The 25374-nt window shown below is 42.1% G+C and overlaps 1 protein-coding gene and 1 long non-coding RNA gene across 2 annotated transcripts in view; one reads left to right on the top strand and one right to left on the bottom strand.

Moving 5' to 3' along the window:
• CLYBL (citrate lyase beta like) overlaps positions 1 to 25374 on the top strand; it is a 164993-nt gene that overhangs the window by 105167 nt on the left and 34452 nt on the right. The window lies entirely within an intron of this gene.
• Positions 9006 to 25374, bottom strand: part of LOC115904843 — a 77811-nt gene continuing 61442 nt past the window's right edge. The window contains exons 2-4 of the long non-coding RNA XR_004060810.1: positions 17715 to 17870; positions 16326 to 16397; positions 9006 to 16184 (exon numbers count right to left, since the gene is read on the bottom strand). This is a non-coding gene — a long non-coding RNA (uncharacterized LOC115904843). The remainder of the gene's footprint in view (positions 16185 to 16325; positions 16398 to 17714; positions 17871 to 25374) is intronic.

The following is a 25374-nucleotide window of genomic DNA, read 5'->3' as shown; positions in this document are numbered from 1 at the left end:
TTTTTTTTTCCCTTCCAGAGTGTGGCATGAAAAGGGCAACACTGTAGGCTACCAATCAACCACCTCCTTAAAATAAACCCCATCATCACAGTATCTTTCATGTAGACATCCCAGGGAGTAAGCTGCATGGTGCAAAGAAGGGCATCTGGTTTTCACCCTGTTCTGGAAATCGAGTGAGTACATAAATGCAGGTTTTGCCAAGAAATATAAATGCCAGTGCTTGAGCAGCAGCCTTGGAGTGTGGAGACATCCTGGACTCTCCATGTGATTCCAGAAGCCGTGTGACAAGTTCCTTTAATGCTTTTTGCCATAAAAATTGATCCAAGATACCAAAAGATAAGCTATGAAATTACCCTTCTGTGTGAAGCTGCCAGATTTCCAAAAGAAAGAATCCCATCAGGAGACCAGAAAACAGCACTGCAGAAAACCTCTCCCTGTCACTTCCAGAAAAGGTCTTCATCCTGAAGGTGCTGCTAAAACCAAGTGCTTCCAAGCAATGGCATTTAGGGGAAAACACACTGAAGGTGCCTTCTTTAAGAATGCGAATACCTGGACTGCTGCACCAAGAGGAAGCACAAAGGAGCTGCTAGAGGAGCTGCCACTCAAGGGAACAGTCTCCTCCCTTCCTGCTTTTCCATGTATGGTTTCTTGCCCACAGCCCTTGTTTGCAACATGCTAAAATGAAACAGGGTGGTGCATTTACTTTCTTTGGGCTTTAGAGAGTCAGGCTTTTGGAGCCAGGCGCCAGCTGTGACGTTAAATTGATAAGATCTACATTTCAACAGTCAGACATTTAATTCACCCTTAGAAAGTCAGAAGCCATATTTCTGAGAACCTGCTATTTAAGAGATGATTTGACTACGCTCTTTAGTTCAATCTAATCTACTCATTCTAATTATATGCTCATTTCTTCTCTATCTGAGAATAACAGTAATAAAAAAATAATATAAAATTTGAGATTTTTTCAGCATTGCATGAGATCACTAAGCCAGGGTCATGTGTGTGCTATGAAGACAAAACCAGATTTTCATTGAAAGGGTTTGATAAGGGACTTGCATTGTTGCAGAGGGAAACACACTTGGAAAATCTCACTATTGAACTTATTACTTCACATAAAGCAATAGCTGCAATAGTAAGAAAAAAAATCGCATCTAATTTCCTGAAAAGGTGGGAGGTGGAGAGAATGTATTTTAATAGCTGTATTTTATAATGTATTTTAATAGTTGTATCATTAACTCTTTGAGATTCCAGTGTATTTCAGTGTTCTCTAAACACAGCTGTACAGTAAAAGTGCCAGTGCTGGCACAAGCAGCATCTGAGAAAGTTCCCCGTTGTGCCAAGACTGTGACATTGCGTTCTGCTGGAGATCTCTCTGGCTTTGTTTCATGCATACCTAGCAGATTTAGCAGATTGTGAAAATGAATGTTTTCCATTCTCATGGCTGATTTTTGCATGCATCTGTTCACTCATCTAAACCTTAGTTACATGCTGCTATGAGAATGAAAGGGTATAATTTTTTCCTTGGAAATTGGGATTGTTTCATGCACCACAATTTCTGCTTAAGGATCCTGCACAGCAATTGTGAAACACTTGTCTCACTAATGTCTTAGAAAAAATTATAGCTACAGGGATGCATTTCTCTCTCCTTCTGCATGCATATCTGGGCTTCATGTAGTAGGAATTATGTGCATAAATCAAGAGAAAAGTACTCCCCCTAGAATGGAAAATACCTGTTGGCAGGTACCAAAAGATAAATATTTAAACATGGCATTTGCATATAACATTAATAAACCCACACTGATTATGTTGCAAATTCTGTATTGTAATTCACAGTGCTTACTTCATATACCAGGTTGCAAGTTACTGCGAGTGCATAGAGTTTGCCAAATTGTTTGAATATTGTAGCTGTGTTATATTACAGGGCTTGCACAGGCATTTATGTGCTGAACACTCCTCATTTTATTTTTCTTGAAAAAACATAGCCTGGCAATTAGGTCGATACAATGAACTTGAATAGGGTTATGAGAGAAAATGGATGTATGTGACACTCCAGAATTAACAGTGTTTGCACTCTTGCTTCTTAGAAGTTACCTTTCTGGCATGTAATATTTTTATGCTGTAATTTCTCTGTGTTAGCCACTCTAAATAGCCTTTAATATTTTTCTTTTTTCCATAAAGGAAGAGTTAAAATGGCTTAACCACATTCTCATAAGAGATCTAGGCAAAGACAAAGGCTGAGATTCAGATAGCTCTCAGCCCACCCAGCCCTTGCAACATTGCTAGTAAACAGCACAAGTCTGGAGTTTTTCTTCAAAATTATTTGTGTTCTGCAGATTTGTATTGCCTTTGTTGCAGAGATGTACTTCTGTGAGCCTTGTCCCCATGCCACCAAAATTAACATGCACCATCTGAAAGGTAAAGACAAGGATACAAAGCCAAAAAGCCATCAGTAGGAGCATTGTGCCCCACAGCAGTCTTAGCACACTCACTTCTTGTGCATCCAAAGCACCCATTAAACCTTTATATCACTCTTCAGAGACTGTAATTTCTTTTTCCATAGCATAAAGTTTACTGGTTCTTCTCTTTTCTAAGGCACCCTCTTTGCTGGGTAGTCACACAAAAGGAACAGAGCTAAAAAGTGAGTCACATTAGTCATGCTGCGTAAGGTCCAGTGAAGTGGATTTCCAATTATTGCTAATTTATTCAGGGGTAAATTGTTGCACTGCGAGGGGGCGAGCAGTAGGGGTGGGTGCAGAGCCCAGCGGGCGCCTGGTGGGGCACGCCGTGCTCAGCCTGTCATGGTTGCTGCATTTCCCAGAGCCTGGCTTCCAGCTGCAGGCGCACACATGCAGAGGCTCCTCTGCCATCTCACAGAAGGACGAAGGAAAGATTGGGTTTTGTTGTCCCCTTGCTCCTCTGTGCTTGCTCTGGGGACCGAGATTGCACATGGGAGCTGAGCTGGACCTGGTCACAGGAACTTCAGGTCTGCCCTTGGGCTGGGTCCTGCCAGAGGCTTCTGTGAGGATGGGGTGCTTCGTGCCCATCTCTGTCACCTGAACCTGTAGCAGTGCTGTGGGCAACATCCAGGGACCCAAGGGGTCTCAGGGTGAGCCTCCACTGTCACACGTGCTTGGCTGCACCCATCCACAGAGACAAATGAGAAAGTGTGGCCATGAGCAGCAGTGGGCTTTAGCTGGCATGCTGTAGTCCAGGGAGCTCCTTGTGGAGCACATCTCTCCCACCTTGTGCCCTGACACAGTGCTGCTCCTTTAGCTTTGTCATCAGCATGGGTTCCAAACTGTTGCACACCAGGCACTGCTCAGCTCTTCATTTTCTTCCCTCCAACTTCCATGGCTCCAGTAAGGATATGTAGGAGAATTTGTATTTAATTTTCAAGAGCCTGTCTTGTGCAAGCTAGCACAGTGTTGTCCATGTTCTGGCAATGTAGGGTAGGAAAAGTCCCCACTCACCTCATAGAGCAGCTAGTCAATGCTTTCTTATACAACTGGAAAGCTCACATGTGTGGGCACCTAAGCCAGTATGATCAGAGCACTGGATAAAGACACCTTTGCAATTTTTAGCTACACACTGTTGTGGTTGAGAGCAGCTGGTTTGGTTTTAGGGGTAAGCTGTGTGTTTCTGGATGGACAGAAAGTAGCTGCCCATGGGAACCAAGTCTATCTGGGCCCTTCCCCAAGGGCCACTCTCTCAGCTCAGACTAAAGGCTCTTTCCCAATTGAGCTTGCCAGCCTTTCTCTGGAAAGGAGCTAGCTACTAATTTTCACAAGCTGTGTCTTAGTGAACTTTTGAGGACCTTCTGAAAAGCTGAGGATCTTTTCAATGAAGTTTAGACATGCTACTTTAAAAGTCTCATTTAGCCCATCCAAACCTCTAAGTCAAAGACAATTAAAGTATTGTTTCATAGCAATTTTCTCTGCTCAGGGATCACAGTGGTACTTGCAGAGCCAGAAAAGCTGTATTTTCCTTCTTAGACTAGGAAGAAATACACTGAAACAGGTGGGGTTTGGAGCTTTACAGGTTGGAATTAATCCTGCTGTCTCTTGCATTAATTTAAAATTTCCATTCTGTTAAACTCAAAGGAAAATCATGTTTCTTCAAAGAAACAAAATGTCCTTAGACTTTTTATGACCCTGCATTCTAGGGGTAGCAACAATAAGGATAACCAATCTTATTTTACCAATTCCTAAATAGTCTCTGATGCTTTGCAAAAGTTTCCTGCATATTTTTAATATGTGTGTGCTAATTTGTCATAGAATTGCAGGTTTGGGCAGAAGATTGTAAAGTGTTTACATTTGTGAAGATTTTGTTAAGCTGGAATGCTGCTGTATTCTCCACTGGTCTGATATTTTACATAATGGAGATGTAAGTTTTCTTGCCTTCCCCTTTTTTCTTTTTCCATTGCAAAATGTAAGAGCTGAGAAGCAATTAGAAATGGTGTTTTTCTTTTGGCAACTAAAACCTGTTAATAGTTGGAAAGTTATGTTTGTGGCATAGATTGCTAATAAAATTCGCCTCTTCCTGCCAAAATCAGAGATTCCAATTTTCAACATCTCCCTGGTCTCTCTCTCTGCACGAGCCATTCACACCGAACTCGCTGCACTTCTGGCTGTTTTCCTCGTGCACTCTGTCAAAAAATATTTTCTGCATCTCTAATTTCATCAAGACATGCTTGACTGGGAGTGTCAGCATCACCGAGCAGTGGTGTTTAATTCAAAATTCGCTGCGTCCGTGGCTGCGGCAGCCGAACAACTGAAATATCAGCGAGGAACCAGACCTCCGAGGTGCTGCGGTTTGTTGGAGCGTTTGTGCAATTAGGTGGGAAACATCACTCTTGTGTGACTGCCCATGCTTCAGCAGTGCTCTGTTGACCACATAGCATCCATTTCTAGTATTTACATCAGCAAAGGGTTATATGTAAAAGCTCAGGATGTAATGGTTGTGTGCGCCATATTATGAGGAATAAAACATTCTCTCTTTTTGTCTCCCTTAAGTCATAGTATTGCATTTTTAAATAGCAGTCTGCAGTGATATTTATCTCATCATGCAATTGTCAAGGTATTTCTGATACTGAGATACAGTCAGCAGTGTTCAGGCTTTGGTAGTCCTGAAGTCAGATGTGGGTAGGACAGCAAAGGTAAGGGCAAAAACTTTAAAAAAATAGATGGAAAAACGTGGGGCGTCTGCCTGTTATTTTGGGGAACATCAGTCTTTTTTGAAGTGAAGCTTTAACATTCATGTGTCCTCTCTTTCACTGTTGATTGTGATCTACCCTGGACACAATGGTGTTTTCCTCCTGTCCTGGCTATTTTATTGTCATTTTCTTGCCCTGCTTTCAGCACTGGTATGCTGGGAGAGGTAGATGCCCAGGCTGTCAAGTGAGTGACATCAAGGCATTGCACTTCTATTCAGAGCTGGACATGGTATTGCACAGTTAGGGGTCACGTGTTGGGAGCAGGCAGCTGCCTGGACACTCACAGGTGTGGGGTACAGCTGGGCTGGTGCGGCTCAACATGGAGAACTGGCCAGTGAACTCAGTTCACATTGTGTGTAAATCCAATCATTGCTGATCTTCCCCTGAATATATTTAGCAAGGGAATTGGGTTTAGGGGGTGATTGTTTTGAATGATGAGCTGTTCATTAAATCTGTTTTCCTTGACTGCTGATGTGAAATAATTGACAGATGAAATGTGAGAGGATAATTTCATGTTTCACACCAGTGAGTCCATTTTATTTGGTACCCTTCTCACATGATTGGGGAAGACTAGTGTCATATGAATCCTTTGCCTAACTGCATGGTGAATCAGCAGGTCAATGATGAGGTCATACCAAGACCTCCTGAAAAGCTTTTTATTGCTGTTTGGGTTGAATTGGGTTTTGTGTCCAAGTAGGTTTCATGATGCAGCATGCAGTTTAAATACTTTCCCCTTGGTTCACATTTATTCCTGTTTGGCACTGCCAAGGATTGCACTTCTCTGACAGAAACAATACTTGGTAACATCCCTTTCTCTGGCAGGTTTAGGAGAGTCACCAGTGGTTGGTCAGACACAGACAGTGGCCAGTGCTTGCAGTCCAGGGATAAAATCTTTGTCTTGGGAATGAGCAGTACTTGCATGAGCTTGTGATATCTTGTTAGGGAAAACTATGTGCTTGGGCTCTGCCTTCATCAGGCAAGACTAATAAATAATGGAATTTAATCAGAAGAGAAGGGCCAGACACAAGTGAAACAAAACCGATGGTAGATGGTATCCTGGTAGATGGGCCTGAAGTATCCTTAACTGCTTGCTTTGCTTCAGATGCAACTGGCACATAGCAGAGGGCAGCCCTGTGTGCTGTGAAATGTAATGACTGATCCAAACCACAGCAGGTACTCCTGGTGGAAATGAGACCTTAGTCACCAGGAACAGCTCCCCAGAGCAGTCACTGGTGCTCAAAGGCTGCTCCCCAGTGCAGAAGCTTGCTAAGGAAGGCAAAAGTGCAGAAAATCCCCTCCTTTCTCCGCTACAGATTGCAAATTAATTTTTGCATCGTAATTCTGAAGCTTCATGGAGATCTATAAAATAGTATTTGTCTCATGTCTTTCAGTGGCAGTGCTTGACTCTGAAAAGATAACAGCATTTCCTTCTGCTGCCCCCATGACAGGAGAGAGTGAGGGAGTCAGAGCATGGCTGCTAATGTGAGCGCAACATTGGCAACACCATCCTGGCATTCAGAGTGCTAATCCTTTCCATATTTCTGAGGTGCCTGTCAGTAGAATTTTCTTGATGCACCAGTGCTCTGGGAATAGAGCAGATTTCTAACTTACAGAGGGCTCTGCACAATTGCCACCTCACCCACTCCTAGCACAAGATAAATAATTGCTCTACGTTTGTGCTTCTATCAACGGTTCTATTCTTGATGCTCTTCCAGTCCCAGCGCTCGCTCTCCCTGCCAGCAGGTGCAGGGAGCTCAGCGAGGGTGGTCCAGCTCGGCATGCTCTGCCAGGGGCTATCCTGTGTTTCTTAATAACAGCTTCTCCAGCCAGCGGATGAGCCCCAGAGGGAGTCCTAGACAGTCCTGTGCTGGGCAGGAGAAGCTGGCAGCCGCACAGGGCCTCAAGGATGTCGTTTATAAAGCCGGGAAAAAATCCCCTCCCACGGTGTGGTGTTCTGTGCCAAGGCCATCATCCTTCCAGCCAAGGCGGGCTGGATGGGTCTCTCACAAGAGCCTGTCAGCCCCTTTCATTAGGCAGCCAGAGGGGCTGCTGCTGAGTGATGCACGGCACCTCCTTCCACCCCATGCGTGCTTCCTGCCAGCCCCGGGAACGAGAGGCTGCGATTAGAAATCAAACTCCGGTTCTTCTGCATGACTGTGCAGGGCATATTGGTATTAGAAAACACCACCCCCCCTTATTTATTTATTTAAAATAAACAGTTTGGGTTGTTTGTTTTTTTCTGGCATCAGTGGCTTTGTTCTCACCCCCTCCACACACCCTCCCCCACAGGCGTGGGTATGTGGGGGATTATTTGGGATGTGGATTTCAGGGTTTTGTCCATCTTGTAACTGCGAATGCATCACCTGCATGACTCAGTCATTCTTTGGCTGCCTGGGGAGAGAGGCCTTCAAGAGCAGTTGCAACAATAATCCTGTCTCATTATGGCCCATGGCACTGCTGCTGTGAAAGTAGGCAAGCTAGCAGATCTCCTTCTTAGAAAATACCAGTCTAGCCGTGCAGAAAAACTACCTTCTATTACTGGGTAGTCAACACTCTACTGTGGGCTTCCATAGATGGGGTAATTTAAATCACAATAATTAAAATGAAAAAGTGATGCCAGGATAGAGCAATTTCCCTTTCCTTCATCTGATATCTCTAGTGGGAAAAGAAACTGCAAAAATCTCTGTTGATAACAAAAGAAAAAATCAAAATAGCCTGCTGGTATACTAAATATTTGTAAAAAGGAGATTTACAAAATCCTCATGATTCTCTGTGTTTTTCTGGTAATCTTTTCCCTTCATTTGGGGGCAAATGCTCAGACTCTATGCAGTCAGTGGGTCGTGCTTTAAGTCACTAGCTCAGTTTGCCACTCTTGTGGTCTGCCAGGCTTTTCCAACCCACAGCCCATTCACTGGCATTTCCTTTGTGCCACACATCTTCTGGTGAATACCCATCCTTCAAGTACAAGGGCTGGAATAATTTTAGGTAAAGGTTTAGGAGATCCTCTCCATAAGAAAGAACGGTGAACTGTCACTGAAGTCTCTTGCTATGAATTCATCGCTTCGTATAAATCCATCTAGGACCCCTGGGAACAGTGGTTCTATTACAGCCTTTGTCCTGCTATAGCCACCATCATGGGGCAGCAGGAAGCTGCTTCCCTCATCCCATCCTGCAGCCTGAAGCTTTCACTTTGCCTGCTTCCAGCCCCGGCCAAGGAGCTCCCTGGAGCCACATGGGGTCCTCCAAATGGGGGCTTCTGGAGCTGGAGTTTGGCTCACTCACACTCCCACTGAGTGGCCAGAATGGCACTGCCATATTTTAGAGAATTCACTGCAGGAACATCCTCCCAAACCATAGATGTCCTTGCCAAGGAAGGGTAGTCAAGCTTATGTTTTCCATAAGAAAGATGTTTCCTGAATGATAATTTTTTTCCCTCTGATTCTCTGTATTAACATATTTTTTTTTAAGAGAAAATATTTCTTCTCACATGTGACTGTGTATTTTAAATATAATTAAAGGGAAACTAGTCTTTTTTTCTGCCTCTAAAGAGTTGAATTTATACATTTTAATATGAAGATATTCTCAGTAGGGAGCAGGAGCCTATCACTGGCTTCTAATACAGGCAACACAAACTGCAAATCTAAAAGAAAGGGCTATGGCACAGAAAGGAGGAAGCGAATTTTAGATGCAGAGGGAGAATACAAGTATTTAGACCATATCTGTAGCTATAAAGCTAGAGATAAAAGGCTTTTTCCTTTATATTTTCTTTTTATTGTTTTTTTATAGTGCAGTACAATACAAACATTACAACCTGGCTGACTCCTGCAGAGATGCCAGGCACTAACATCGTGTCCAAAAATTAGCTTTATACATATGCTAAATTAAAGATTGGCAGCCGCAGCAGCACAAATCCCATATTGGCAGCAGTTTGCAAATCCCACGTTGGCAGTCTTCTCCACATGAAAGAAGAGAGGAAATACAAAGGGCAAAAAGCCCAAGAGTCTTTCTCTAGCAAATAGCAGCGAATGGAACACAGAAACTATCTGCAGGGAAAAAAATCTCCAGATTACTGGAGATAAAAGAATATAGCTGAATCTGTGATGAGCTCGAACCAGGGCCCATTTACGCCTTTTGGAGAAAAAGACATTATTAGTAAGCAAATGTTATTTTGGTGGAAAGGGTGGGAGTCTGCTGCCAGACAGAGGACAGCACTAGCCCCTGCATGATCTGCAGTCAAGGGGGGCTGGATTCTTCTTCAACACTTGTGCAAAGATTCCTTTCAATCTCTTTAGTTTGGCTTTTGCTAAATGTATTGGACCTAAAGCATATAGGGTGAATTGAGTTCTCCTTTACAAATTGTGTGTTTTGATTTATCTGCAGGGAAAAATTAATTGCATGTTTTATGAACCAATCAAAATTGTCATTGCTTTTAATTCATTCATCCGAACATCCATATTTTCATGTTAATTCTGTTTATAGCTGTGTTCAGGATGCATTTTACAGCAACAAGTGGTTTCTCTTACATGTATGATTGGCAGCAGTTCTATGTAAGTCTGTTCAGTTGGGATGGATTACTTAGCTCCTTCACCCTGCCCACCTTTTGGCTGGTCTGGCTGCCTTCTTTTAGGACATAGGTCTGGTGCCCAGCATCCCCTGGCCCGTTGTATTTCCCACCCCCTGCAGTGTAGGGCACTGGCCACCACATCAGCTAACCTGCCACAGAAACTGATGGAAACTGTGCCATTTCCAGGATGCTGCTTGATTTTCAGCAGCTCACACAATACAGAAGCATGTGCTGGGAGAAAACAAAGACCCTATAAAGGGGATCAGAGCTGTGCTTGGAGTCTCCAGCCACAAATACCATCTCCTGTGCCATCCAGACCATGCACAGGGAGAGGGAGACTGCAGGTGGATCTGGAATTACAGAGCACTTCAGTGTCTGTCCTGCAGGAGAGGGAGAGGCAGGGGTCCAGCAGCCACAGTGAGGACTTAGCAGCAGTGCAAGAGTTGCAGGATGAGAAGGACCACATACATAGCTGATGAACTCCCCTGCAAAGAGGGAACAAAACCACTGCCATGGTCACCTGGAAGCTGGTGATTGCACAGCTTTCTCTGCTACACTACCAAACATTTGTGACTGCAAAGTGAAAGCCAGCAGAGCTGTTGGCCCTCCCTTCCCACAGATGGGTTGTCAAAGTGCTCTTCATTGCATTTGCTTTCCAGCTGCACCAAGAGATGGGATCTAAAGGCTGGACATGGGATTTAGATGAGGAGAGAGTGTTGTTACTGTATTATTCATTAGCTGACCTCTGCTAGTCGTGCTCTGGACAAAGGCCCTTAGGTTTTCCACTGAGGCACTCACTGAAACCTGGCTGTGCTCCACACTTGTGGTGGCTTTCTCTGCCAAGTCTGATTTTGCACGTTCACTCTGTGGAGTCTTCTCTCAACTCTGCAGCCCTGGTTTTGTTCCCAGGGTTTCTCTAGAGCCTGTAGGACCAGCTGTGTCCTTGAGTTGTCTGCCTTTGGCTGTGGATGCCAAGATGCTTCAAACAAGAAAAATTACCAAGTGGCACGTTCCAAGCAGATCAAAAAGCAGCTCTGTTTCACACAATGAATAGTTAGACTCATTTTCCTTTCGATAGTGGGGCAATGAACATCAGTCAAAAAGCAAGAGTATACTCATGCAATAATCCAGTCAAGGACTATTAATCAAAAAGGGCCTGCCACTCGTTCCAAGGATCTCTCATCCAGTGTAGGTAGAAGGAGAAAGTTGTTTTCTTCTTACTCCTGGGAACAGAGAATTTTTGACAGCCTCTGTGAAAGATGAATACGTCAAGACCAGCTTCCAAAATACAAGACAGTGAGGAGAAAGAGCTTAAACTGACTTTTTGGTGATGACTCTGGCCATTTGAAGGCATCACACAGATCAGAGGATGTCACTTGGACCCATGCTATTCTAGGCTGACGAATGCGCATCTTGGCTGATGCCAAGCATATCCTTATTCTGTGATTGCATACTGTGCCTGCAGTACATTAAACCATAGAGAAGAGTTCTGGGCAGGTTTTTCTGGAAAAGCATGCTGTGCTGGGAATCTCTTTTGTTATCTCAAGTTCAAGTTTGATTTTTATAAATCCTGAAGCATGAGATGAAGTTCAGAGGAAGATCTGTAATTACGTATAGGCTTTGCTGTGTAAAATTCCTGCTCCCACAAAATCAATGTCATGTAATTCATAGCCATTAATCCTAGTGAGTAAGCCTGTAAGGAGAAAGTCCTTAGGCCATGGAAAGTTTAGGCCCTGTGTCTGTTCCTAGGAAAAGAGGATTTTTAACAGCCTCTGTGAAAGATGAATGCATCAAGAGCAGCTTCCAAAATACAAGACAGTGAGGAGATAGAGCTTAGGCTGACTTTTGGTGATGACTGGCCATTTGAAGGCATCACACAGACTGGAGGATGTGACTTGGATCCATGCTATTCTAGGCTGACAAATGTGCATCTTGGCTCATGCATCAAAGTTAAGCCACTCTCCTCATGAATCATCATGGTCCTGCACATAAGGGAGGGTTCACATCCAAGGGACAGCCAGGTGGCTTTGGAAGGGTGGGAATAGAAGGGGAATAAGAAGGAATTCATGAGAAATCCATGGTTAGCTGAGGGAAGTCCAGTCATTTTTGTGCACACCCACGGCCTCTGATCTGGGCTAAAGTTACCATTTTAGAAATTTTGAACAGCCTTCACCTGGCAGAGGGACCTTATTTTGCATCAGTGCTTCACATCATGTGGTCAAAATTATTTTTAAATCTTGGATTAGGTGCTTTAATCATTAGGCACACCTCCCTGCTGACAACAGCTTTGGTTTTTGTAACTTCATCAGAGTTCTTATCCAAAATGCTAGTGATGCTTCTCTTTTATTATGTTCAAGAACTTACCACTTTTAGTGAAGCATTCAAACGCTTGAATTATTTGTACATGCCTTGCATCTTGGTTATAGTTAAACCAAACAATACATATTTATCTCTTTTAATCTCTTTTTTCACTTTGCTCCTTTTTGCTTCCATTGAAACTTATTTCTATTCATTATGATCTTTCTGATGACAAAGTGACCAGAATTGGAAGTAAAAGCTGGCAGTGCTGTTGTTGCTGAGCTGTGCAGAGATGGAGATGACATGATACAGCTTCACTGGCCCTTTTTTTGATTACTGCACAGTCGTGTAGCACATCCCTCTCTCACTCTCATCCCTCATTAGCCATACTGCCACTTCGGCTTTGCTTTGTCTTTCGCACTCATGGTCTGTGGCTTTGAATTTTGATTTTATCCCTATCTCTTCTTTATTTAATTTTCATCCTCTTGAACCACTTTTATTTCATGCTACAGCCACTAGAAATTTTTACTAGGATGATGTTCACATTTTCTCCAAGACCATCAACATAGATGCAAATTAGAGAAAAAAATCCAGCAGGAGTACCCTGGGCACTTTTCTTAACTCAATCTGATTATTTTACTGTTTATTTCAGCTTATGATCTGCTTAACAATCTTTTCCAGCAATGCATCTTTTCCCCCTTGAATGTTAATTTTGAGTGCTCAGATCTCAGTGGTAAAACATGTAAATTGCACTGAATATGTGAGAAAATCTTGAGCAGTAAAATGCTGCTGCAATGCATAATTGTTGGAATTGTCCTCCTGACTCCACTGCATTATTTTCCTTCTATTATATCACAATGGCATGAGCACATATATCAAAAAGCTGAAACATGCAGGAATCATGACCATCTACTCCTCCCCCATGTCCTGTCAGTTTCTTCATCCCAGATTAGTGTCTGTTGGCTTGGGAAGCAAAGAGGGAGCAGATGGACCACAAAATGAGATTCTGTAACCTTCTTACCCAATAGATCTGCTTTCTGCATGTATTCAGACATATTTACTTACTGTAGTGACAATTATCAGTTTTATTTCTTTTAAGAAAACCAAACAACTTCAGCTCAGTATGAAAGAGCAAACTAATTTGTCTTCTGGCACCGTTACTGTCCATATAATTTCAAATCAATTAGGAGAAATGTGGCTGGATTCCTATCTGCACAATACCTGAATATGCCCGTTAAATTCATAGACATGCTTAGGTATAAGGGGACGAACACAGCATGTACCTTCTCTGGACCTTTAGGTAACTTTTTATTCTTCATAACACAGGTCACAAGAGCACAGTTGTTTATTTTCTGGTATACTTTGTTTGAATGTATTATTTGGACAGCCAGATGAAGCATCTTTTTATTTGTGAATGAAGGGACTTGAGTACAAGCATAACCAAATAATAATAACTACAAAGCTTCAAAACCATTCTGTGATTCTATGAAAATGCATCAAGTAAAGAATTCCCTTTATTCAGAAATTTGCATATTTCCTGCGCCTCATTCAAGGTGTACCCATTGAGAGCACTAGATGTATTTTAAATGAGAAGAAATGGATAAATGTTTGGTTAGGGTGTAGCTGTTAATAAAAGTTGCCCTCAGCCATGCAGCATGTCAGTACAACCATACATTGAGCTCAGATCCACTGCTAGTGTAATATTCTTATAGCAGCAGAGGTCTTTACCTCTGCCTTTCATATTAGCAAAATGCTGTGTGTCTTATCTGGGATAGGAGACACCAACCCAGAAAACACTGAGGGGAGATTCAGCTTGACTGTTGTAGCTCCCTAGGAAGAAGGTGCTTCAGCTGTGGGATCTGGGTGCCTCCAAGGCACAAAAAATCTCAATGCTGCAGGCAGCTGCTCTGGAAGATAAATCTCCTTGCAGATAAACTGACCTCTGTAACAAAACCTCTAGAAAAAAACGTAGACACCAAACTTGTAGATGACTCAGGTTGGATGCAAGGAATCCAAGTGTCTTCTGACAACACATTTGGCCAAATACAATGCGACAAGCTCCTGTAATGAAAAAAGTGCCTTCACTCTCACACTGAGCCAGTGGGACTTGTCCAACAAGTATATAGCACACATATGGCCCTGCACTGGAAGCACTGGGTATCTTCCTTAGGAGGAAAAAGGAACATGTTAAACCTAGTGATTAGAACCCAGAGTTTTAGGATGTTTTGGAACTGGGAAAAATAAAATCAAGAGGTAGAGACTCTGAGTGCAAGAATTGCCTGGCTGCCTTATACACACAAGTGCATTGCCAAGAGCTGCAGGTGTTCAATCAGGCTGCTTTTATTTGAGGTGCCTAACGTGGATTTCAAAACCACCATGTAGGCAACCCGGCTTGAAAATTGACCTTAATTTCTTCTAATTGCATGTCTTATTCTTCATTATTTTTCTTGTTAGAGACAGAATTTTGAAAGGCGATTCACTAGTGCAGCTATTTTTGACTCATCGCTGCCTGTCTTACTTTGTGTTATTTAATGGGTTCCAGTGGCCATATGCTGCAGAGAATCCTGGAACAAAGTGAGTAAACTGGGAGGCATTGCTCAGAAGGATAAATTTCACAGTTGGAAACACACTTAATACTGAGCCTTCTAACCAGTTTTTCCAGAAATCGCAAGCTTGATTGCCATGATATCTGAACATGGCATTAGCTACTCTAATGAGGAAAATAATTGATATGCTATGGAAATTAGGTCTAATTAGATCTTGTTAAGATAAATATCTCAGTTCAGCTGAAAACTTGAAGAGATACATTTTGCAGCATTCCAGATTATAAATATGACCCTTGTTCTTCACCTCCCTCTGCGTCTTGGGTTACTACTGGTAGAAATGGATGTGAAAAGCGTCCTTATCACAATCACTACTTTCTAACCCACTTGACATGGAATAAGTGACAAAGATGCTGGATAGCTTGAACTTTACATAGCTTAAAACCAATTTTTACATTGGCATTTAGGCAAAGAGCCAAATTTCAGGACTGTGCATAAAAATGTATCCTGCCTATTCATTTCCTTACATTAAACAAATATATCAATGTTTCTAAATTTTCAGATCCATGGCAAACAATGTTCTTCAGTGCTCTTTACCACTGTTTTCAGTGACTTTAGAACAACATGCATGCCAAATTATATCAATACCATCTTAATGGAGGACAAATATTGAATGCAAATGCTAACAAAATCAAAGTTCCTTTTAAATTTAGAAGGAAAAAGAAGAAAGAAAGTAAAAAAATATATGAGGTGGGCCATCCAAAAGGTAGCTAAATTTCATTAGAATTTAGACCAAGCAGATGACTTATACCTCCATGTATACTTTTCAAGGTACTGCCAAGCAATGAGCCAAACTCATCTCCCCTCTTCATTAATGGAGTTGCCATGGGACTCAGATAAGATGAAACCTTGCGGGCAGCTGCTTTGTTTTCTTCCATCTTGCAGAAAACACAGATTCAAAATATTTACTGTCCCAGTGGGCTCGAGTTTCCATCTTGCACACTGACACTTCTGCAGTGCAAAAGAGACGGGAATCGGTGTTCTGCAATAATTTTGGTTTGATGTTTTTTCATTCTCACAGAATAAGCTATTTAAAGTGAATCCTTTAGAAGTCTGTCTTCAGATATTGTTTTTTCAGATCTGCTGAGCTAATGACCTACAAGCCCTAAAACAACTTATCATGTAACATCACAGGCTGTTTTAAAAACATAACATATCAAGGAGTCAATTTCTGTTATTTGATGCAATTCCTTTGCCATCAGCCTGGCAGAGCTGGCAGCCTTAGACAGCTGTTTCTGTTACCTGCGGTCACCAGCTTGCCTTCTGGGGAGCAGGACATGCTGGGGCAGAGCCCCCTCTGCCCCCTCTGCAGAGCCCTGGGGGCACTGCCTTGGTGCACCAATGCCAGTGGGAGCCAAGGGCATGGGGAAAGCACAGGGGACCAGTCTGGGCTGGGGATTTGTCCATGAGGACCACTCTAGGAGGCAGATCCACAAAGCGGTCTTGTCAATGATGAGGGTCTGATGACTGAAAACACAAAGGCTTTTTCTAGGCAAATCCACTCCCTCTGAAAAACAAGAAAACAAAAATCCATCTTTATGTCCTCTTTGTGGCAAGTCTTGAACAAGGGGAAAGGTGAATGATCTGATGCTTGCAGTCATGGTTCCTGACAGCTTTTCAATGTCCCTGTGCCTTGATAAATACGTACCTCCATCCATTGACCTTTTTTCTTATGAGTGTGGGGGAAACTATCTCGCAGGGCATCTATTGTGTCATTTCCCTGGATGAAGGAGAATAACAAGTGAGTAAAACAAGATGACTCTTCCTATGACCTTTAAATATTAATAAATTAAATATCTATTTGCATCACTCATTTTCTATTATTAATGTATTTATCTTCTGTTTTTCTTGGTCTGCCTGGTGATTACCACCAGAAGATTCTGCATCTTCCATTTCAGAAAGTACTTGCAAGAATTGAGAAGATTCCCAAAGATTCCCTCCATGTAAATATGTGCATATATAGTCACTGGATGAGATACCATGTAGACCAGCAGCAGATATATGCAGATTTCTTCTGTGGCAGTCTGTAGCAATGATTTCACTATTTAAATCACACAGCACTAAGGCAGCAGTTGGGATTTTTAAAAAAAAAAACTATTTACTCTTTTTGTTACAAACCTAATGATTGCAGAAATGAGAAATCAGCCTGCAAACAGTCCAAATTTAAATAAAATCACCCCCACACTAGACTATAACAGTGGCAGATGGACAGAGGAAGAAAGTGTATATAGTCATATTTTTTGCCATTATAGTATAGACCCTTTCAGATTGCAGCAAGCAACTTGCCATCTGCAAATCTGAGTCTTTCCTTTTCTGCTAAGGCACTGATTCAAAAATCATGATTTGTGAAGTTTGAGTTAAAGTATTAAGAGGCTTATCTTTCATTTTAAAGGCATACTGATCTCCTGATTTTACTTCAAACACACGAGAAAAGCATCCTGAAAATTTCTCTCAGCTTCTTAGGACAAAACCCAAAGGCACTGGCTCACTCTTAGGTATGTGGTGAGGTAATGGGTTCTGCACATGAATAGCTTTTTGTCAAACAGTCTCTTATTGCTGTTGTTCTCTGGCTTTTGTTTGGTTTACTCTTTGAGGAAGCGATTTGCTCTATGCCTATAGGATATGTAGATCACACTGGGCACCTTCCTTACAGCAGCACACATACTGACAGCAGCAATGAGCACTTGGGTTTAACGCTGACCCGCTGAAGAGAGAAGAATCTGATCACTGCATAAATGTCATTGATTTTTTAGGGCCAGATCTTCATTTAAATGGCCGCTGATTTAGTGGGTGTATCAATTTAATACAGATTTGCGAACAAAATCTGGGCACATTTTAAAAACATTGCAGTGTGTCTACCCGCCTCAGCTTTCCAGTTTTATCTTACCTTAAGTAAGGATGTGCAAAGGATGTGACCATCACAGAGATCAAACAAACATACACAATTTGCAGCCTACTGGGGTTTCTGATGCTTTCACACTATGGGCAGGGAGTTACTTCAACTAAGGGTCACGACTCTTACACAGGTTTAACTTACCAATAACCAAAAAATCGCCTCTAGGTATGAAAGCTTATTTTGAACTTGTTTAAGAAGAGGAGGATGCAATTAAATTCTGGCAATTCCCTTTCAAGAGGTGCTGCAGTATGCTTTGCATTGCAGTATTTCTAATTTTCACCAGGTCAGGGTTGCTCTCTGTGAAGCAAAAAAGAAAAGGTTTATTTTTCTAATCATACATGCAAAAGCCATGTACAAAATAAAATATTAAATACAGTAATTACAGTAATTTTTGTTAGAATGTTTTTACACAATAAACCTTTGGCTTTGAAAGCTCTACCAGAAGCAAAAGAAAAACAAACTGTAATGAAAAAACTGAAATCAGAGGCCACTAATAACACTAAAGGGAGCCCAGAAGCCAAATTAATGTTTCTACAAAGAAATACTTTTCTACACCAGGCAAATTCCTAATAAAACCTTTACCTGGGTCTTTATAGACAGGATTCAGATTTCATTTTGAAGTATGTTTTTTACAAACTGTTTAGTGTTCATATGTCATTACCACTGTTGGGCCAGATTGCACCTGGCATCGATATAAACAAAGCTTTGGCAAGAATTCTTTCCTTTGGGATGGAGACATCTGATTTTCAAGCTGAAAACATGTCAGTGTTGCAAGACACTCCAAATAGGCTGTTTTACCAGTGCAGTAAATTAACCCGCCTGGTGTAGTGTTAAATGCTTTACAAACATCGACTGAAGGTGAGGGAGGGAAACACCAAAAAACAAACAAAAACATTTCAATAACTTGTTTGACTACGAGCAGTGAAAAAAAAAGTACGAGGAAAGCTTGAAGGGAGGGGGGCATGCCTAGGAGACAGGACAGTAGAAAAATGAATTTTCAGAATTATGTCCTGTATTTAACCTAGAGACTGCGTGCCGTGGTGTGGGAAAACACAGAAGGAGCAGAACAAGTTATATAGATCATAGAAAAAGCACCTTCATTTGAAAAGCAGATCAGGATAACAGCAAACAGTGACTCTAACTCATCATTGCCTTGTCTAGAGGAGGAAGGCTTTTTGATAGCTATCACATGAAAGAGGTTCACCTTTAATGCCACAGAACACTGGTGGACAAAGACTACGTAGGCAAAACAGAGGATGAAATATTAGGCTATCCCCCTTGCTTCCCCATTGTTCAGGATGAAAAAGCTGAGCTGAACTTCTGGGCACGCAGAATCGGCTGCGTGAAAGCTCTCGTCGCTAGATCATGCATTTGTGCTAAGCTTGAATGCTCTGGAGGACAATGGGGTTCATCCTGCCTGTGGCTCTGCAGTGATTCTGCAATATAGATGTGAAACAAGAATAGCTGGAAAGTAGGTCCACATGCGTACGGAGTGGAACAACGGCCTGTCCTGAGAAACACAGGCAGAAGTAGTATTCTTAAATATATATTTCTTTATATAGCTGTTAGACTGAAGCCATTTTGCTACTCATCTTGCTGTTTTAATTGTCCTAATAGCTGTCTATTTACAAACATGCGTGTAAGTGGGCTAGAATAATTAATTAATATTCATAAGCATTCATAAAATGTGACAAAGTTTATGTTAGGGCAGATGTTAATTTCCAGGAGGATTACATTTCTATTAAGTGTAAAATTATATTAGTAAGATCCAGCATGATTGATTCTCGCTTGGCCAGCAATAGAGGACTTAGCATCCATACTGGCAGAGATTATATCTGGTCAACAGGAAAGGAAAACTGGCCAAGAAACTGCCAACACAGAATCTGAAGCTGTGAAACCTGGTCAAGAAGAAATAAAGCCAAATAAGCAACAGATGAAAAATTATCTTAAAGCAAAGATCAAATCACTCAGTTGGAAATGAGAATTGTATTGGAAAAGGTGATGCTGAGAGCATGAAGGGACATGAGGATTTTAAAAACAACAATATTAATAAATAAAATGGAGTGCAGACTACTAGTAATTTTTTTAAGTGTACCTTAACATAAAAAAAAATAGTAGACAGTTTTAATATGCTCAAAGATGTCTGACAAAGAGCAGAGAGGACTTCTAAACTTTGCAAATAATGTGGAGGAGAATGCCAGAGGTATCGGTACTCAAGAGCCGTGGACATACTGGAGAAGCATCAGGAATGGGCTCCAAAAAAGTTGAAGGAACTGGAATATCTCTCCTCTGAGGAGAGGCTTATAGGGCTGGGGCTGCTCAGCTCAGGAGGATCCCATCAATGTATATAAATACCTGCAGGGAGGATGCAAAGAGGGCAGAGCCAGGCTCTGCTCAGGGGTGCCCAGTGACAGGGCTGGAGGCAACGGGCATAAGCTGAAACACAGGAGCCACCTCTGAACATCAGAACGCTTTTTCACTGTGCAGATGACTGAGGTTTCCCAGCAGCTGTGAGTCTCCACCCTTGGGGATATTCAAAAGCTATCTGGACAGAGTCCCAGGTGTGCAGCTCTGGGTGTCCCTGCTGCATCAGGGGATTGGACAAATGACTCCCAGAGGTTCCTTCCAACCTCAGCAGTCATGTGATTCTTTGACTTCATCTGAAGCCCAGTGGGGAAGGTGATAGATCAAATGAAGAACCAGGAAAGAAGGAGACCTTGGTAAGATACAGACTTTACAATAGTTTTCTGGTACTGTTGTACCTTGCACCCTCGGATATTGGAGCGGTCTAGTGGGCTCAAGAAGGATTTGTTTCTGCACCCATGCTGCAGAAACCTGCTGCCCCTAAAGAGAGACTTCCTAGGAAGCTTATAGATGATTGCTTGCCAAATCAGAGAGTGAGGAGAGAAATGGGTAGGGAACTTGCCAGCAGATAAAGTCAAAGAGCATTAATGCCGCTGTGTGTTTTGTCCTCAGAACAGAAGTGAAGTGCTCTGGATGTAGGGTAACAGTAGGACCGCTTTGGACTGTGCCGGATCCAGCCCCACCCTAAGCAAAAGCAAAGACACCTCAACCAGGGAAGGGCACCAAGAACCTTCCGTATCCAGCAGCATCAGCACACACCAGCACACACTGCTAGCACCTTGCCAGGGACAGTGCCTCAGTGGCCAGCTGGAACGAGGAAATGGAGCCAGGGAGCTTCCGGAGGCTGAGGGGTGGCTGCCAAACAGACACCATGCTTGGTGGCAGGCTGGCAGCACAGGGAGAAGCCACTGCCAAGAAAAGGGAGGGGAGCATCACCTGAGTCCCACCAGGGTTAACCTGCACCTGATGCAGGTGATGGGAGTGGGGATTCTGGCTGGAGAAAATGTCTCTGAGCACTCTGGGGGGAAAACTACCTTCTGTTCTCAATACAAAACACATTATTACTGGGGCAATCAAAAATTTAAACAGGTTAGCAAGTAAAGCAGAACAGTTTCCCAAAAAAGAGATTTTTTTTTATGTAAGTAGAACACATTTTCACATTTTTACTTTTTGTTTTTGGCAGTCCTTCATTCAGAACAAGAATGATGTCACATCAAGTCAAAAGGACAAAAAAAAATTGCTACCTGCATACTTTGTTCAGACAGTTACACAACAATAAAGCAAGTTGGGCAAAAATATAAGAGGAAAAGAAAGTGAGAAAAAAGGCAGTTTAATGGGTGTCAAACTTGTAAACACTGAATTCTATTTTATCACTGTTGGTTTAAGATTAATATAAGATAAACAAACCAGCAGTACTGTATTAATGCAGTTATATTGCTGTAAAATCCTTATTGTCCATGAATTTTATTCACACAGGAGAATAAATTATATTGCTAGTAGCATTTTAGCAAATAGTTTCATGCCAGACCATTGCATCAACTTAATGTTATTGGTGTCAAATAAATCTGAAGTAGTTAAATCAGTAGAAAGTCCAGGCTGACCCCAGCATTTATTGTATGTTTATATAAGTGGTTCAAAGCTGAACCCATTTTCTTATTAGTCTTTTACTTACACTACATTTGGCAGAGTCATTGTCCAGAAAGTGAGAGAAAATACCTGATAAGCCATGTGTAAAGAATTTGAACTCAAACCCTGACAGTCTGCTTGAAGTGAATGAAATTCATGTCAGATTTTGACAGATGCAAGAGTAGCTAACAAAAGCACAGGTGAAGGAGCCCTGCATATTCAGGTCTGGAAAAATGTTATTAAAGGAACCACATAAATGAAGGCAAAAGTCGTGTTAGTGAAGTAATCAATAATTTAACAAGGTGCTCTGCTTCCAGATGCCCCTGTTGGTTATGCTGAGGTAATTTTATGGGGAAATGCATATGGATGCAAGAATGGGGGCTTGTAGTGAGGGTTGTTAAGGGATGCAGGCATTTGCTTGAGTCCTACCTAGTACTCTCCTCATGGGCACAAACTGGGTGCAATGGTGGTTGCTCAGCTGGCTGTGGTGGAAAGAAAACCAAAAACAGCTCAAGAAGTTCCTTTTTCCATGTTGCCCTTCCTAGCTGCTTGTTGTCATCCTTTGCCATGCCCTTGCTTGCAGTGGCGCAATTGTTTGTTTGGCCAGGCTGTAAACAGGACTGGTTAAATGGGCTGGGGTTAAAAACAAAATCCTACTCTCCCACACAGAAAAGCCTGAGTTTCTCTAATGGGATTACTTCAGTGATCCAGTTTGCGTGTCAGCTTGAGAAAAAGTTGATTGGAAAAGCTTGCATAAGGAAAAAGCAGGGCATGGAATGGGAATAAGCAGAAGAGGGTAGGAACTGCTTAGATGTTGCAGAAATAATCATATATTGGTTTATTTTATTGTTTTATTGGGAAATATGCACCAACTTTACTTTAAACTTCATAGATATTCCAGAAGCCCCACAGAGGAGCACCTTCTCAGTCAACCTAGCATTTAAAAATAATTTATTTCATCAGGGAAGTAAGTTGAAAAAAAGCTTAGGGAAGGACATGTCATAAGGTCTAGTAACTTCTTCCACCGCCATCAGGAATATCTAAATGAGGAACTGAATCAGGTTTTGAAGAATACCAGTAGACAATTCTCACCATGTCTACAAAGGTGTGTATTGTATTGTACCAGGACAATATATCTATCAGTGATGTACAAATACCACCCTGCAATCCTGAAGGATTGGCAGAGATCTGACCTAGAAAACAACCACCTTCTCAGGTCCCACTTTCAAACTGGAGAAAAATCTCAGTTCCTTTGACACCAATCACAGGTCTAGGCAGGGAAAAATTCACATTCTCAGGTTTTGTTTAGACCACAGAACACAAGTGAATTCATTTCTAAAAGGTTCCTACTCCTTACCGTGAATACATGAGTCATGGAGTTTATTTTTAATAATTTTATTTTGTATCAGGGATCACTCTCTGCCTCAGCTGATCACTGCCAATGTGGGGACACATGGGACATGATGTTCTGGTGCTGTTTCCCCTCTCCCACTTCTGGGGTGTGGGGGCGGAAAGAAGGAAGGGCAACTGCTTTTGTACCACTGCCCATCCTTCAGGGACTCTGCCAGGAGGTGTAGTGGGCTTTGCCTCATCATATGGAGCATCTGAGAGAATGTTGCCTGCAGGACTTGCTAAAACCTGCATTTGGGGTGACAATTGTTGGGTTCCTTGAGTCACCCCAGTCACCCATGCAAGTGGGATTTCTATCAAAAGCAAGCCCTTCTTCTGGCAGAGAAAGAAGAAGGATCTCTGGCAAAATCCAGCTTAGTGAGGTGGATCTTTGTGAAGGTGAGCACTGGCTGAGAAATACAATTATAAAACAAGTTTGCTTTGCAGGAAGGCAAGAGTTGTGTCCATTTAGTGCAAAGCTCATTAGATCAAAGCTTCCTGTGTTGAACATCTCACAACATTATTCTCCCACGGAAGTAATTACTGCAATTCCAGGCTACTTCTACAATGCTAAATGTGTGAGATTCAAGGAGAGATCCCTGCTGCCCTCACCTAGTGTGGCAGAGTGCCATGTGTGCCCACATGGCATAGGGGCAAATCTCTAGAGCAGACTAAGTGCAGTGATGCATGAGTAGCACATGGGTACCCTGTGTCTCCTCATGGGGTTTTGATGGAGTAGCTAGGTTTGTAGTATGGTTGGGTTTTGGGTGGTTTTTCTTGATTTCCAGCCTATGAGCAGGGTGGCATACCACTATGAGGTTTTTAAACTTTGACTGAGGGTGTGTTGCACACCCTGGGGCTTGGCAAGACAGCCCATGTGAGTGTTTGGAGGGACACAGGCTTTGCGGGAGCTGTGTCACGGGAGCAGGGTGGGGACAGCTGAACTTGGTGCAGTCCTGCCCAAACCACTCTCTGGGCATGATGCCTGAAGAGATCTGTGTCTGAAACCACACCCGTACTGTGGTTTGGAGGAAATAGATGATTCAGTCCCCCAAAGGAGAGTCTGGATGTACATGGGCAGTTGTGCCTTGTGGCAGCTGAGACTCAAAACCTTCGGGTGAAGCTGGGAACTAAATTAATCCAGAGGTATAGATTTTCTCAGAGAGTCTGTACATGGAAATTTATATGAATGGCGTATGCAGTACTACGTGAGGTAATTTCTGCTTTTAAAAAATGTCTGTGACATGAGAAGGTTTCAGATGTCCTCTTCTAGGTGGCTCAAGAGCTCATCTGGTGGGAGAACTTTTGGGAGTGCTTTTCCCAGTGTAAGACACCTGAATGACTAGTTCTGGTCTTGAATCCCCACTGCATGGAAAGACATGCATCTACAAGGTGACACACTTAACTTTAAAATGTAAGTTGAAAATGAAGAGTTGAGAGCTTTTTTGTACCACTAAGGTTTTACTGTGAACACTTGGACTTAGGGCATTCTGTGGGACTTTGATCACATTACAGAATATTAATTTGCTGATTTGCTGATGCAGATAAGGCACTTTATGAAAACTGAGATAAGAGCTGTTTACCAGTGTTTGCACACAACCAGAAACACAACTGTTGCTTCCAGCCTTCTCTTTGAAACACACAGTTTTACTGAGACTGTAGATATGCTGGGAAAAGTTTATTCCAGAGAAGAGGAAGGGTAAAAGATGCCATGGCACACCTAACCTGATTTTTCTTAATGCCTTCCTTGTTCCTAGGAGATATTAAGCAGCTTGGGGCAGACACTGGTTCCTCCAGTACAAGCAGGCATAAAGTTCTGGTCAATTGGGATTTTTTCAGAAAACCTCTGTTTACCTCTCTTGGCTTTAAGTATTTTTTTCCACTGATTTATTAAATAATTGAGGCAATAATTTGCCAATCTTTAAAACATTTGATCTATATCTCACTTGGAATCATCTGAAATCAGCTGCTGAAGAGGAATATGTACTTTTGAAGCATAGGTACTTTTGACAGACAGCAGTGCATTTCATTATCAGCATTAACAAAAAGATGCACTTGTAAAAATAAAAAATGGATGTCTAAACGTGCACATTTTCCATAGCTATCTATTACATACAGCCAAGTAAATATGTCTAAAACTGTAATATTTTAAAATAAAAATTAACATACTGTTAAGTTCAGATGAAAGAAAAGTATAATCCTTTCCTTAACTGATATATTAGATCGTATATTTTGTGGCCTTATTTCATCATTCAGTAGCTCATTTGGACTGTCCAGGAAGACTAATTAACACTAATGCTTCTAAAGAGTTTTCATTTGTGATGCTAATCTGTCACGAAACAAAAAGTATCTTCAGAAAGCCAGGGGGAAAAAGTAAAGAGACTACTTCTTGCAGCCAGCTTAAATTAGTGCTGGTTTGATT

This window comes from Camarhynchus parvulus, chromosome 1 (assembly GCF_901933205.1).
Source record: "Camarhynchus parvulus chromosome 1, STF_HiC, whole genome shotgun sequence".
Lineage (NCBI taxonomy): Eukaryota > Metazoa > Chordata > Aves > Passeriformes > Thraupidae > Camarhynchus > Camarhynchus parvulus.
This window is presented reverse-complemented; position numbering and strand designations above follow the sequence as displayed.